We start from the raw sequence: 14,546 nt of genomic DNA, 5'->3' as shown, positions 1-14,546 counted from the left end.
GGGAACAGCTCCCCGAGAGGGACAGTACAGGGGCTGCTTTAAAGTCAATACACAGACACGAGAAGAAAATGGCAACACACATCAGTGATTAGCACAGGAGGTGATGGTTCAGAAGCAAAAAGGATAGCCGGGCTTTCAGTGACCAGGAGTAATCAACCAAGTGAGGCAGCAAAAGGTAGTCGTAGGAGAACAATGCAAAAAGGTGTAATGATTTAAAAAAGGAGGTTCTTCGCTTTGGAAACAAATTGTGGGTGTTATGGAAATAGCTAAAATGGCTCAAACCCACCTCCCTCACTTCTCTATATATATTTTCAATATTACGAGAAATTTAGAGCGAATCTTAGTATATTCTTCTTGTTAAAGGCTTAAATATGTAAATAGGTTTAATATTTGGGTATTTGTTAAAAACATACAAAACAGTGTATCTAAATACCCATCCCAAATTAGTTGCATTGGCACTAACATATTACTAAGCCTTGGAATCAGATAAACAAATAAAAGTGGAGTCACTGGGGATGAACTATTGACTACTCTCGTGAATCTTCATCAAGGCACAGTCTTAAAGAACCTAAAGTGTTATTAATTACTGCTGTGTTCCAGGTCTTTGATTTTTAACAATATTGCCGATGAGCAATGACTTAACTCAGTAACATACTCAAAGGTGTACAGCTGCTTCTTTTGAGGTGTTTGGCACATACAAATTAAAAAAAAAAAATTATTTCATACATTTTTATATACTTCAGTACCAAACATTATATGGACAATTTGGTGTTACATCTATTGATAAATATACAACCAGTTTAAGAACTGACTTTTGGCTTAGAAAATACAGTACTTGAATGTAATATTTAGATAGTTTACCAGTATATAATAAAATAGTTCACTGAGTGGATATTACAATAGTATTAAATAAGTGCTGTAGGTATTTAGCCCGTATAGTATGCCTATTTTTCCTGTTGGAAAATTCTCGAACCGTGTTTGCTCGTTAATCTTATTTGGGATACCCTTATGCCTATCCCATGCGTGTTTATCCCATGTGAGTTAAACATATTATATGCAATGAAAAACAGTTTTCAATACAGTCTTTCTAAAGCTACTTAGCATATAACCTTGCACAGTAATTTAATAAATAGTTTCCATAGCAACACATTCCCTTGGGCAAAGCAGCTATCACTCATTTAAATACAAGCTGAACTTCCAAACTTCAAATCTTAACTATTTATAATCCCCTGGACCTCCCAAAGAGTGATCTACCATTGAACATGGTCAGCACAAGTAGGGTCATAGCTCACAATGGTCTAATTTCTGCACTATATCATGGTAAAACACATAAAACTGGCACAAAAATAAGAAAAGTGGAAGGGTCAAAGTGCTCAATGTTTCTTCTTTATTGGAAAGAAGGTGGGCCCCATTGTCCCTTTCCTATTTAAGTTTCCATCATATACCTGGTATTCATATATCCTTCCTTAGAGCCTCATCAACCGAAGTAGGCTTTACTTAACTGTGGGTCACATGAATTGTGGGTATTTCCATTGCTGCACACAAACGTGTTGCCTTTCTGTGGAGTTCCCCCCCTCCAGATGCCAAAGACACAAAGGGCTCTGTGAGTTGAGCCAAAGAGAGGGCAACTTGAACCTAAGAGCACTTAACCCTACAGTTTTAGAAGGGTGGTCCAGGAGATGCAAATTTCATCATAGCCCTCTATATTGCTGATCGCTGGCATTGTCCGCACTTGGATGCAGTGTCTGAGATGGGAGCTCTTACACCCACAATTCAGATGGTAAAACAACTGATGAATATCTCCTGGTCCCACAGTCAGCCAAGGCCTTGTTTTTTTATGATTTCTACCTTTCATGTAATCAGCTGAACCCCTTGTTAACAAACATTTTTTCCAGTCCCTGCCAAGGAAAAACATCCCCACAATATGATGCTGCCAAAACCATGCTTCACTGTGGGGATGGTGTTTTTGGGGTGATGAGAGGTGTTGGGATTGCGCCAGACATAGCGTTTTCCTCAATTTTAGTTTCATCTGACCAGAGTACCTTCTTCCATATGTTTGGGAAGTCTCCCACTTGCCTTTTGACAAAAAGCAAATTTGTTTGCTTATTTTTGTTCTTTAAGCAATGGCTTTTTTTGGGCCACTTGGCTTAAAGGGGTCCTATGGACAGATACTCCAATCTCCGCTGTGGAGATTTATCTTTGGTCTATTTGTTGCCTCTCTGATTAAGGCCCTCCTTGCATGGTCTGTGCAGACTCTGCTGCCTTTCAGAACACGTATATATACTCAGATCATGTGACACTTAGATTGAACACAGGCTGACTTTATTTAACTAATTATGTGACTTCTGAAGGTAATTGGTTGCACCAGATCTTATTAAGGGGCTTCATAGCAAAGGAGGGAAACATATGCAGACAATACTTTTCCATTTTTTATTTTTTAGAATTTGCTTGTCATTTCACTTCACCAATTTGGACTATTTTGTCCATTACATGAAATCCAAATAAAAATCCATTTTAATTCCAGGTTGCAATGCAACAAAATAGGAAAAAGGCCATGGGGGGTGAATACTTTTGCAAGGCACTGTATGTAGGTAATAAATAGAATACAAATTCATCCTGTATCAAGGAGTATTTTGGCAGTGTTACAGGACATGAGTGTAAATGACACCAGCTCCTATTGTTTTTAAGATACTGATATTTTCATCAAATGACTTCCCTTGTTTTCCTCCTAATACTCCCCATGATGCACATTATTATGGTAATTTAAATACTGAATCTGTTGTGGAAAAAAAACCCGAATTTGATAAATGCATATCATTTTGCTGCTTGCAGCTCTCGTAAATTCAGTACCTGCGGGTAACAAGATACATGTTAAGTTTCTTGTTCAACAATCATTTTGGAAATCTATCTTTCAAATAGTGTTTCTTACTCATTAATCTATAGCCTAAAGGATATCTCACTTGTACAATAACTTAAAACTTTAAACATAAAGTATAATATGTTTTGGCACATTACAATTCAAATTGTTTGTTCTGTGTTAAAAGCTTTAAAATAAATATAATTAAATCATTTTCCTATGATACTAATAAAACAGCAGAAGGTTCGGCGTTCTCTCTTAACTATTTATATTCTAAGATATATTAAAAAAAGGAGACATAATATTATATACAAGTTCTTGATTAGGGTATGGAAGGTGAATAGATTTGGGTGATGCTATGACTTATGATTTCATTGAGTCCTCTTTGCTACCATACTTCTTTTAACCCCCAGGTTACACTCCAGGTATGCCGAGGTTAGACATCTTTACAGAGACTGAGTATCACCATTTGGTTTTGGCCAAGACTTTGTTATGATATAATATATGTCAAGCGTAACCAGCTCTGTTTTAGATAGTGTTTTTCTTTCATTAACACTAGTAAATGCATTTTAAATGTTGATATAGTTGCCTTACTGCTGCGCTTTACTGTTCATTTAATCCCGTGGAAACATTTCTAGCATAATTACATCGACTTGGTTAATCCTAGAATCCCTTTAATCTTTTAGTTTGACTAAAATGTGCAATTTGTGATGTCACCATTGGAACATCGACAAACTAAAGAAGACATGAAGACTGATAATCGTATGCAGTAAATCTGGTGTTATAAAAAATATATCCCTTATTTGATCAAATATAGGTATTCTATGATTTCCATGGAAATGTCAATCTGGAACAAAAATCCTACCCAGATATAAAAAAAAAAAAAAAATTCTACATACCTAAGGCACTTTTTGTCCACTTTTGACCCTTCCCCCACGCATCCCCTTTTTGTTACCTTGTTACTCCCAACACCTTGGCAACGAGGTAAAAAGACCGTAAATGTACCCTGGAGTGGGCATATGTTTTGCCTATTTTATGTAGGTAAACTACTGCTTTATATAATTATGCATGTGTCACCTTCAAATGTCTGTGCTGTGATACAGACCCTTGTGGCATTCAGGACAGCAACACTTGCTTGTTATTTAAGATATATCAAACCTTTTCTTGAAAACACTGTAAATTAGTAAAAAAAAACCAAAAAACAACCGGCGTCGTATTGCACAGACTACACAAAGGGTACATCATTTAAACCTCTGCAGGAGCACATACTGCAGCTCAGATGTCTCTGCACAATCACTCCCCTCAAAGGTAAAATGATTTAGAAGCCTTGGGAAACTTAATTTTTCTTGATCACCGTGTGGAACCTGGATATTTAACGGCAGGCGTAATTAATTCTTCTGATGTTAATCATCAGGGCTGGGCTGCACAATTATCAGCCCGGTGCAGCTGGGGCAGGGATCAGACATGAAAAATTAGGAAAATGAATCCGCAATAGGGTGGCAGATTTAATCTGCATCATGAAAACAAAGTTAAAAAAAGGAAGATCGAGAGAATTTCTGCCGAAGCTTTTGTGCCAACGAGCAGTGACAGAACTGAAAAATGTTGCCGATGTCCAAAGTGATTGGTAATTACTAAGCCATTGAATTTTTTATTGTCAATTTATCATTGTGGTGGAGGTTAAATTTAACATCTTCTTTTAAAGCCATCGTTCCAGGAGAAGCATTGCTCGAAGTCACGTGACACACAGGAGTCAGGGAAAGGTTAATCAGATGGCGGCTGGGTTTGTGTGTGTTCTGCAGCTTCTTTCCTCTAGAGTTAGTCTTCTGCTGTAGGGTATTTCTGTTTATTTCCACTCCACCTCCGATGTGCACCGAGTTAATTAGCAATTCCTCGGTATTTTTGATTTTCTACATAAACTATTTTACAAGATCCGTAACAGAAAGCGTTCCAATCAGACTAAACCTTTTATTTTAACACTTGTCATCAGAATTAATTTTCTGACAGTATTTGCCTCTTTTAAGAATGTAAGTATAAGCAACCAAGCTCATCATTAACATAGAATATTTAAATAAGGCACAGTTCTAAGCTAATGTTTCAACGGCATGTTCACCATCATCGCACTGCATCTTAGTCTTGTTTTTTTTGTAGATTGTACCATTATTTGGTGAAAAGGGAGCCAACTTCAAAAGATGCTATCCAGAGAATCAATATTTATATGAATCGCTGCAATCTCTTATCCGCATGCCCGTTGAAAAGACATGAATTGTCCTTTTATTTAGAACAGAAGTAGTGGCAAAAGACAAAGCACGGCGATCCTGTTCATGTAACATGCATTGCTCTCGAAATGTGTGCATCGGGTCTTGAGTGAACGTTTCTCTGGGGATATCTCGGCTTGTTCCATACAAGACCACAGGCATTGAATTATTACCTCTGAATACAAAAGATAATCATGTGACCGCCAATTCACCAGCAGCGAGGCTGTCCTTTTCTAAAAATCCTTAGTTTCCATTGTAAAACATAATTAGACTTGAAATATGAAACATTAGCTCCAGAATAACCTCCGATCGTCTTCATAAACAAATCACCAATGCATCCTCCCTTTTTCATATCAAATTGGTTGTTTACAGAAGTCCGCATTACTTGTTTTTAGCGTTTAAATATTAATAATACATTACAGTCACATTTAGAAATACAGCAGATTTTGCATTTATTTCTTAGGTTTATGGAACTGTAAATTGTACGGTTAAATTGGCATATATCGACCATCAGGAGCTGGATGATGCCTTGCTTTTATTTAAATGTAATTCGATCAGATTGAATACAGATCTGTAATTTACTGGAAATACATTGAACTCTCTCTCTCTTTTGAGAGACATATTCATACCTGGGAACTTTTGGGCTTCGGCTACCTGGAGCCTACCTTTGAGGGACACGTCCAGGACTACCCTCTGACATCAGTGGGCCATCCTGGTGATGTCGATGGACATTTTCACTGATGTCAGTGGGCATTCCCACTGCGTTCCCGCCGACTTCAGGGAAAATGGGCGGGAGTGAGGCATGTCATGATCGCGCTCTCGCACATCGGAGGATTCGAGTGTCGACCCAGAGAACCAGCGCTTCTCTTGGAGTCTCCCTGGCGAATCCCAGAGAGTTCCCAGGTATGCACATATTATGTTATCTCTCAAGAGAAAAAAAAAGAGAGAAACAAACATGGTAAGGTATATGTATAATGTATTAAATGTTTCCTGTTTTTAGGTAACAACCACTTGGGTAGAGGTTTCATACCACAATGGTCTTCATTTATACTAATCCACTTTAATTGTTTCTACACCGGGTACACAGGAGAGCATTATATATTATAGTGACCTCTGCCCACAATATGCGATAGTAAAGGGCATTGAAAACCCCTGTAGTCGGGTACTGTGCTAGCAAATGCTACTGGCAGTCCCAATAAATGGGACACTTACCAGGGTAGCTGAAGCCTGGGACATAAGCCTAGTTGATAGGACTGTCACAGTAAATTCAGGACTGTTAATAACTGTGCTTACAATGTGTTTTTTTGTGCAGATGTTTTCCAGTTTTCTATTGTAGCACATACTTTACACCTCCTCCACAGGCCACAACACACTCAAGTGTCTTTAAATGACATTACTATTTAGTATTTAATATTAATATCCGATTAATATTCATATTTAATTAACTTATCATTATCATCAAAGTTTTTATTTTAAACTTGCCTTAGAAGTTGGACAATTCAGAGCTGTTTTTCTTTTCTCTTTAAAGAAATTCAACTGTTTATTGGAGAGCGTCCAAAACAGCAACTAATTAAGAATCAATTGTAGACCATTAGTAATGGGAATTAGCAGACTAAGGTTCCATATTTTAAGAGTATTTGCTGTAATGAAGGTAGTTGTGGAATTGGAAAAGTCACCCAGATTGAAGATAGTAAGCAGGCACTTTTTAGGTCCAAAAAAACAACTGATTGTACACGGAAAGATGCTGAACCTGTAGTCCTCTCTAATTGATCTACTTATTGTTCTTAAGAAAAATTACAATTGCGTGCAAGTCCTAACTATTCCTTAGTGGCACAAATAGCTATTTATAGGCATGGAAAGTGATTGATTCTTATTAATTGTCCTTTCTGTTACGACAGTGAAAGCAACATGTAGGACATTAACAACATTAATGAAACGTTATGTGTTTAAAACTAAGTCTGATCATTCTAGTTTGTGTAAGCATTTTTTTTTATTATTTTCTCCACATTTTCAACACATTTTAGAATTGTTAATTAGATTAATTAAGGGCATTTATTAAATTATCTGGTCATGAGTAGAAACTAAAAAATAATATTAAGTCAACATACCATGTAAGGTCAAAAAAATATCTAGAATTTAACCATAACAGCAATAACGAGAAGGGTAAAGTTGGTAACTTACTTTAAATGTGTTCTGCATTTCTATATTAGAGAATTTTTGAAATTGCTATTTTTTTTTGCTTCTCTTATAGGTAATGTTTCATTTTTGCCAAAATCGTCTTCCAAAAACACTTAGCTAAGTTGTAATGGTATGAAAGATTAATGCAATATACAATATATGTATTTATAAATATATGTAATGGTGCTATATAAAACAATAAATAATAATAGTAATAATAATAATCAAAAGAAATATAGACCAGGCTACCTTTAGAAAACTCTGCCTTGTGCTTCACATGGGAGCTCTCATAATGTCATAATTTTGATGAAATCAAAATAACTGGGCCAAGAAAACTGTTTGCCTCACTGTCCATGTATCTTTAAAATTCAAGCAGTTTTTTTATTGTGAAATACTTTTCAGCTGCTCACCTGACAGCCAGGACTCTAGGATGTGAGTGCATCTCCCTTGTAACTGGGTTGAGTCCTGAATCCAGTACTGCCCTATATTTATTTATTATTTTATTATTTATTATTTTCCATGAAAACCCATACCTGCTCTATGCTAGAGAATGGGTCACCTGAGATTGGCTCTAGCACTTTAACGCTGGTGGCCACTAGATGATGTAAGTGCAGCGGATCACTGGATTTGCGGAGCCACACATTATATATACTTTTTTCTCACATAGCCTGTGACCAGGCATATCCAGCCATCGGCAACACACTGCAGCACCCTATCTGCCTATGGAGCATCTCCCTAGTATGCCAGATGGCCAGTCTGGGCCTGTCACCAAGTAACAAAGATGAACCCATCAACACACCATCATTCCATCATTTTGTTTATGGTTAATTAGTATTGGTAATATTCATGTGCAACAAAACTTTAATCCTGCTTGACCTTGATAAATATGACCTAATTTACGTGGATGTTTTTCTTTCAAAAGTTGAAAACGTTTTATAATAGTTGCAGTGGTAGCATTCATTATTTAGCTAATTCTCTGCTGATGTACATTTGAGTCAAATAAAAATGATTAATGAAGGTCAACTGAAACAAGAAGTTCGGCACCCTTAGAAAAAAAATCATTAAAAAAATATAATTAATTAAGGTAATGACCCAAAATGTTCTAGGGAAGTAAAGGATGTAATGTGAGTTTTTATTTATGGAAGTTTACCCATATATTTTGCTTGTTAGAATGACTGAAAATTCTAGTCTTTAATTAGATATGTTAATCCCTCAGGCGTTAACAACCAGGGCTTAAATTATTTTCGTTTATGGACTGTAAAGTTAAAAAAAAAAGCTAAATAAAAATGTGGCAAACAAACAAACATTATACCACATCCCTTTTCAACTTATATGCACTTAAATTAACAGGAACATATGGTTACTGTTACACCCTGCTGTCATTTGTTAATAAAATGTGTGTTTTAGAATTTGCTTACAATGTGTTGTATAACTATGTGCTTTTAAAATAGTGAAAACTTTACACTGTGATTAACAGATCCATTGGGGAAATATGTAAAACATTAAAAGGTAATAAAATTAAACAGTGGGTTTATTTTGTTGAAGCACAAAATCTAACTGTTTCCTCTTTGCTTCATCAAAATGTTTTATGTGTTCAATCCAAGCTGGCAAAATAGGCAACAAAACAATGAGGGGTCATTAAAAAAAACATCGATACCCATACAACCTGATTTAAGATTTTCAAAAAAAGTGAATACTTCTTGACAGATTCCCAATTCGTTAGGATAATTTTCAAGTAAAATCCCTAATTTATAATGTAGCTAACCAGCTCAGGGTATTTTAGGGTTTTCATGTATAATTGTACTAGTCCGGTGGATATGTGACTTTATTATATATGCAGAATTAACGTAGAACTGTAAATATTATTCTATGACTTAAAATTCCTTCAAATGTGGGACAGATGGAAGGAGTGAGCCATACACCTCTCGTGCCATTATTTTTTTTCAGTATACATATCGAGCCTTTTTGTCTCATCTTATTACTATATTATTTGTCTGTTTACTTTATTTGTAACCTTTTTTTGAACTATTTCAACTGTTATTGTCAGGATAACTTGACTTTAGCAAAGGTCATGTGGAAAAGTCAGTGGGATGGAAAATTTTCAGGATGCAGGTTGCAAAAAGGAGAATAGAGCGTAGATTCAAGGAAGAGTCTGACAGAATGAAGTAAGAAATTCAAGAGGCTATGTATACCACATATAAGCTCCTGGAGACACAAGTGCTACCAGTTTAAGAAAGATGCATATTTTGTGCAGAGTAAAGAGGGCAAGTATTTAAAGATAAGAGGACAGGTATTGGTGATGTGGCATTGTAAGTGGGGGATCGGATGGAATTGGGGATAGAGGTGATGGATGGAATAACCAGAAGCTCAGTCTCAGAGATGTTGGGCTTCAGGTTGCTAAAGCTTGATAAGACTCTATGCAATGGTTTAACCCAAAGACAAAATACAGAATATTCCTTGATAGAGAAGGATTTGTTTTCATAACTGTAGCTATGCATCAAAATGTATATAGTTGGTATATCTGGGGTGCAAACCTTATGTAAGAATAGATAATGATAAAGGCTCAAGGAGCGTGTACTTAATGCGCACTTAAAAGTAGAGGTGCACCGAAATATATCGGCCAAAAAGGGCATTATCGACAAAATAATCGTCTGCAGGGGCCCTGCTGCTTACCTGTGCATTGCTCTTGTACGAGCATCGTCTTTTGTACCGCCCAGGGGAAGCAGGAACCCAATGGAGTCGCATGAATGCATGTCACATGACCCTGCTCTGTTCCTGCTTCCCCTGGGCAGAACAAGATAAGTTGTTCTCGCAGAGTGCAAGCGACACAGAGGGAAACAGCAGGGCCCCTGCCTAATTATTTGAGCGAGAGACCTGCAGTTCAGGTAATGGAGTGGGGAGGGTGTATGAAAGAGTATGCGTGATTGAGGAAATGAATGAGTATCTGCGAATGATTAGTATTCGTGAATGAGGGAATGAATGAGTATATGTGAATGATTAGTATATGTGAATGAATGAGTATATGAATGAGTGAATGAGTAAATTAATGTGTGTGTGTGTGTGAGATAGAATGGATGTGTAATATATATGATCGCTAACAGCAATCACACTCCTATCATGCCAAGCCAGCCATTACATGCTGGAATATAGGTATGCCTAGGCATGATAGAAGTGTGATTGCTGTTAACAATCATATATATATATATATATATATATATATATATATTAATATTGTTATTGATTTTTTTTGTGTGTTACTTACTTTTAATAAAAGTGTGGTTATTTTTAAAAAAAAATTAAAAGGGGGGGTCAGTTTTGGTTTCGGCTTCGGCCAAATGATTGCAGAATTTTCGGTTTTGGTCCAGAATTTTAATTAAAGTGCATCCCTTAAAAGTGTTTTGCTTTAGAAATAATCCAATATGTTTTACTATCAAGATGCATACTTAAGTAAATAATGTTCTCTTAACACGCTATATGTAAATGAATTTGTAAAATAATATGTGACCTTGCTTCGCTTTACATTAATTATGTGTCTGCAAGTCAGTGATGAAAACTCAAGCCTTTGTGGTTTGCCTTTGTACACAATAGTTTATTGCTCACTGTCAGTGTTGCTACTATACATCCTTCACTCTGTCTTTTGTATAAACCTTATCAGTTCACCCAGAGAAATCATTAATTGAAAGTCTGGAAAGCACTGTGAGATTGTCCCACCTCAATCAATACCTGTTTATTTCTTGGGATGCGTATAGTTGTATGTACAGCCAAGATTGTTCCTAAGTTAATTATGCAAAATAAACATTAACAAATGAAAAGTAGTTTTAAGGCATGGATGCCTGTTTGAATTGGTTTTGCCTTTTCGGATGGGATAACCAACAAACAACAGGAGTATTGAATGGTTATCCAAGGACAATAATCAGACCTCCATTATTGATCTGTTCTAATATTCTACTGTAACTGTCTGCAAAATTGGTTCCTTGGGGCTTGAAATATATACCGTGATATTATGGGTTCCTATCGTAAATTGCCACACAGTAAAGTAGCAAGTCTGAAATACTGTTTCCCTTACTTTGATCAATACTCAATTCTAAGGAGTGCAAGAAGTAATGGTTACCATAGAAACATTGATGTCACAGAGGTTGAACAGTGGCTGATCCTACAAATCATTTCTCCTGAGCTGTTGTAATTGACTATACTACAGTTTGCTGTCATTTCAGACTATTTACATCACGTCCGTTACTGAACCTTATTATTTATCCACCAAGCTAAGACTAATGGGTCTTCGTGACCTTACTGCACATTCTATTGGAAAACAACATATGAACCAACAACCCACATTGTTATAATACATTTTTTCCTCCTGAGTATCAGTGTTGCTCTTAAATGTAAGGGCTTAGACAAAGAAAGGCATTATGTTTAATTATTAAAGTATATATATATATATATATATATATATATATATATTGTGACAGAAAGGCCGGTACAATAGTGGATGGGCGGTATATACGCCCTACTCTGGCTAACTTTGTCTGTCCTTATGTGTAAAATTGAAGTCCCAGGGAAAGATGTTGTTTGCCTACAAACTGCATTACTGGCAGTTTGCAAAACATGGTAAGGGTCCCTGGGACGGAGCATCTGGAAGAGCAGGGTGGGCCAGTGCTCCAACAGCACTAATTGCTGTCCAGAGTCTGCATTCTGGACAGGAGCTCCACAGGTGTGGACTAAGTAGCAGCTCACCTGTGGTTGATTAATTAGCAGGCAGAGGGTAAAAGGAACTGAGCCTGATTCAGGAGGAGGCCATTGTTATTCCAGCTGGGAGAGCTGAGGAACTGAGGAGTGTGGTTTCTCTCTGAAAAGCCATTTGATGGAAACTTGTGACTTGTTGGAAGGTGAATGTTTGGAGCTCTTTTATACTAAGTCAGTGCTCAAGCAAAGACTGTAATCCTGTGCTGCTTATAACTGCTGCTGTTTCTTCCTGTAAAATAAACATTGATACTGAGCTGGATGTATCCTGGGCTTCATTTACCCTAGAAGACTGTGGTAACAACCGAGATCCTTGACAGAAATCCCAAGGAAAAGGGAGGCCTGTCGCATATGGTGGAGATTGCGGGCATCCACGTAAGTCTGTGGGTAGAAGCCATTTACAGCTCACCATGGAGGAAGTTATTAAAGCACTGATCCAGTCTACTTCTGCACAGCAGGAAGCTAATAGGAGAGCTGCAGAAAATAGTGCAGCCCTACAGCAGCTGGTGCTGGCTCAAGCAGAGAATGCTATGATAATGGCCAAAACACAGAAGGAAAGCACTGAGACCTTGGTACAGCAGATTGTTATGACACAAGCGGAGGCATTCAGAGTGACCCGTGAGGAACAGCAAACCGCTACCCATGCGCTACAGCAGGAGATTCACGCTTTGTCTGAAAAACTGAACTGGGACTCTGAAGGGACCTATCAAGGACCCAAGGTGATTCGGGCAAGTCACTATCTTCAAAAGATGACTGCAGTAGATGACACTGAGGCATATCTTCTGGCTTTTGAACGCACAGCAGCGAGAGAAGGATGGCCGGCAGCTGAGTGGGCAAGCATACTGGCACCGTTCCTGAGTGGAGAACCCCAGAAGGCCTACTATGACTTGGAGCCAGCACAGGCCAGTGACTACAGCAAGTTGAAGGATGAAATCCTGGCAAGGCTTGGAGTAACCTCAGCAGTACGTGCACAAAGGTTCCATTCATGGTCATATTCCTCTGACAAAGCTGCAAGATCCCAAATGTTTGACCTAATACATCTGGCCAGGAAGTGGTTACAGCCGGAGGTCAACTCAGCTAGTCACATTGTGGAACTCTTAGTAATGGACCGTTTTTTGCGGGGCTTGCCTCCCACTCTGCGTAGATGGGTTAGTCAAAGTGACCCTCAGACAGCAGACCAATTAATTGCTTTGGTGGAGAGGTATGTAGCTGCAGGAGAACTTGCACGTCCTGTTTCAACTGAGCAATCCCGCAATCAGAAGATCCAAGATCCTGGGAAAGCTGGTAAGACTGTTCATGATTTAAGGGGTACTGAAGAACGGCAGGTATATGCACAAGACACCAGAGACGCTATTCCAGGAGTCAGAGCCGCATTCAGACATAACAAACCTGGGAAAAGAACTAATTGGGGATATGACTATGTTATCAAATGTTATAAATGTAACGAGGTTGGTCATACAGCCAAGGACTGCCCACTCAACGACGAACGTATGGAATGCAATATGGGGGAAAATCCATGTTCTCTTTATCAATGTGTTGGTTCTGCTAATAATGATAATTCTCATTGGTGTTATGTGAATGTAAATGGGAAAATGTCTAGAGCACTGCTAGATTCAGGGAGCATGGTGACTTTAGTAGCCGAGTCGATAATACCTGAGGTAGAAACAGATCATGTACATAAAATGGGAATTATCTGTGTACACGGTGACAAGCGAGAATATCCCACTGCTGAGGTACAAATTGAAACTGAGTATGGTAATATAAAATATAGAGTAGGTGTAATGCCCAGTTTAGCACATGATGTGGTGATTGGACGAGACTTCCCCAACTTTCTCCAGCTGTGGGGATCCACAGAAAACTCAGGCCATACCTCATTAGGAAGCAGTCAAACTGGTGAAGGGTCTGTGTTTCCCTTTTCTGATGTTGATTTGGAAGACGCTCTGGATGACATGAGACAAAATAAATGTAAAGCTTTCCACCCTTTACCTGTGTTAGTAGGGGATAATACTGTTGGAAACAGAGAGGAGGCTGGTACTAGCACAGAGAAGGAGGATGATTTCCCAGAGTTAGGGGTCAGTCCGGGTAATTTTAAATGTGCTCAATGGGAAGATCCTACATTAGTTGCTGCTAGAAATAATATTCAAGTCACAAATGGAGTTGTTAATCAGCCAGAAAACAGATTGCCCAATCCCTACTTTGAAGTAATCAATGATCTGATATATAGAATAGAAAGAAAGGGTGTAGATACCACTAAACAGTTATTGGTTCCCCAGGCTTTCCGAAAAATCGTACTTAGTCTTGGACATAGCCACATTTTGGGTGGACACCTGGGAGTAGAAAAAACACGAGAGAGAATTCTTAGACGATTTTACTGGCCTGGGGTATTTGCTGCAGTAACAAACTATTGTTCCTCTTGTCCTGAGTGCCAACTCAGAGCCCCTTTCAAGGCTTTTCGTAGCCCACTGATACCTCTACCTATAATCGACATACCCTTTGAAAGGATTGCTATGGACTTA

The sequence above is a fragment of the Spea bombifrons genome, chromosome 7, assembly GCF_027358695.1.
Source record: "Spea bombifrons isolate aSpeBom1 chromosome 7, aSpeBom1.2.pri, whole genome shotgun sequence".
Classification (NCBI taxonomy): domain Eukaryota; kingdom Metazoa; phylum Chordata; class Amphibia; order Anura; family Pelobatidae; genus Spea; species Spea bombifrons.
Note: the sequence above shows the minus strand (reverse complement) of the source record.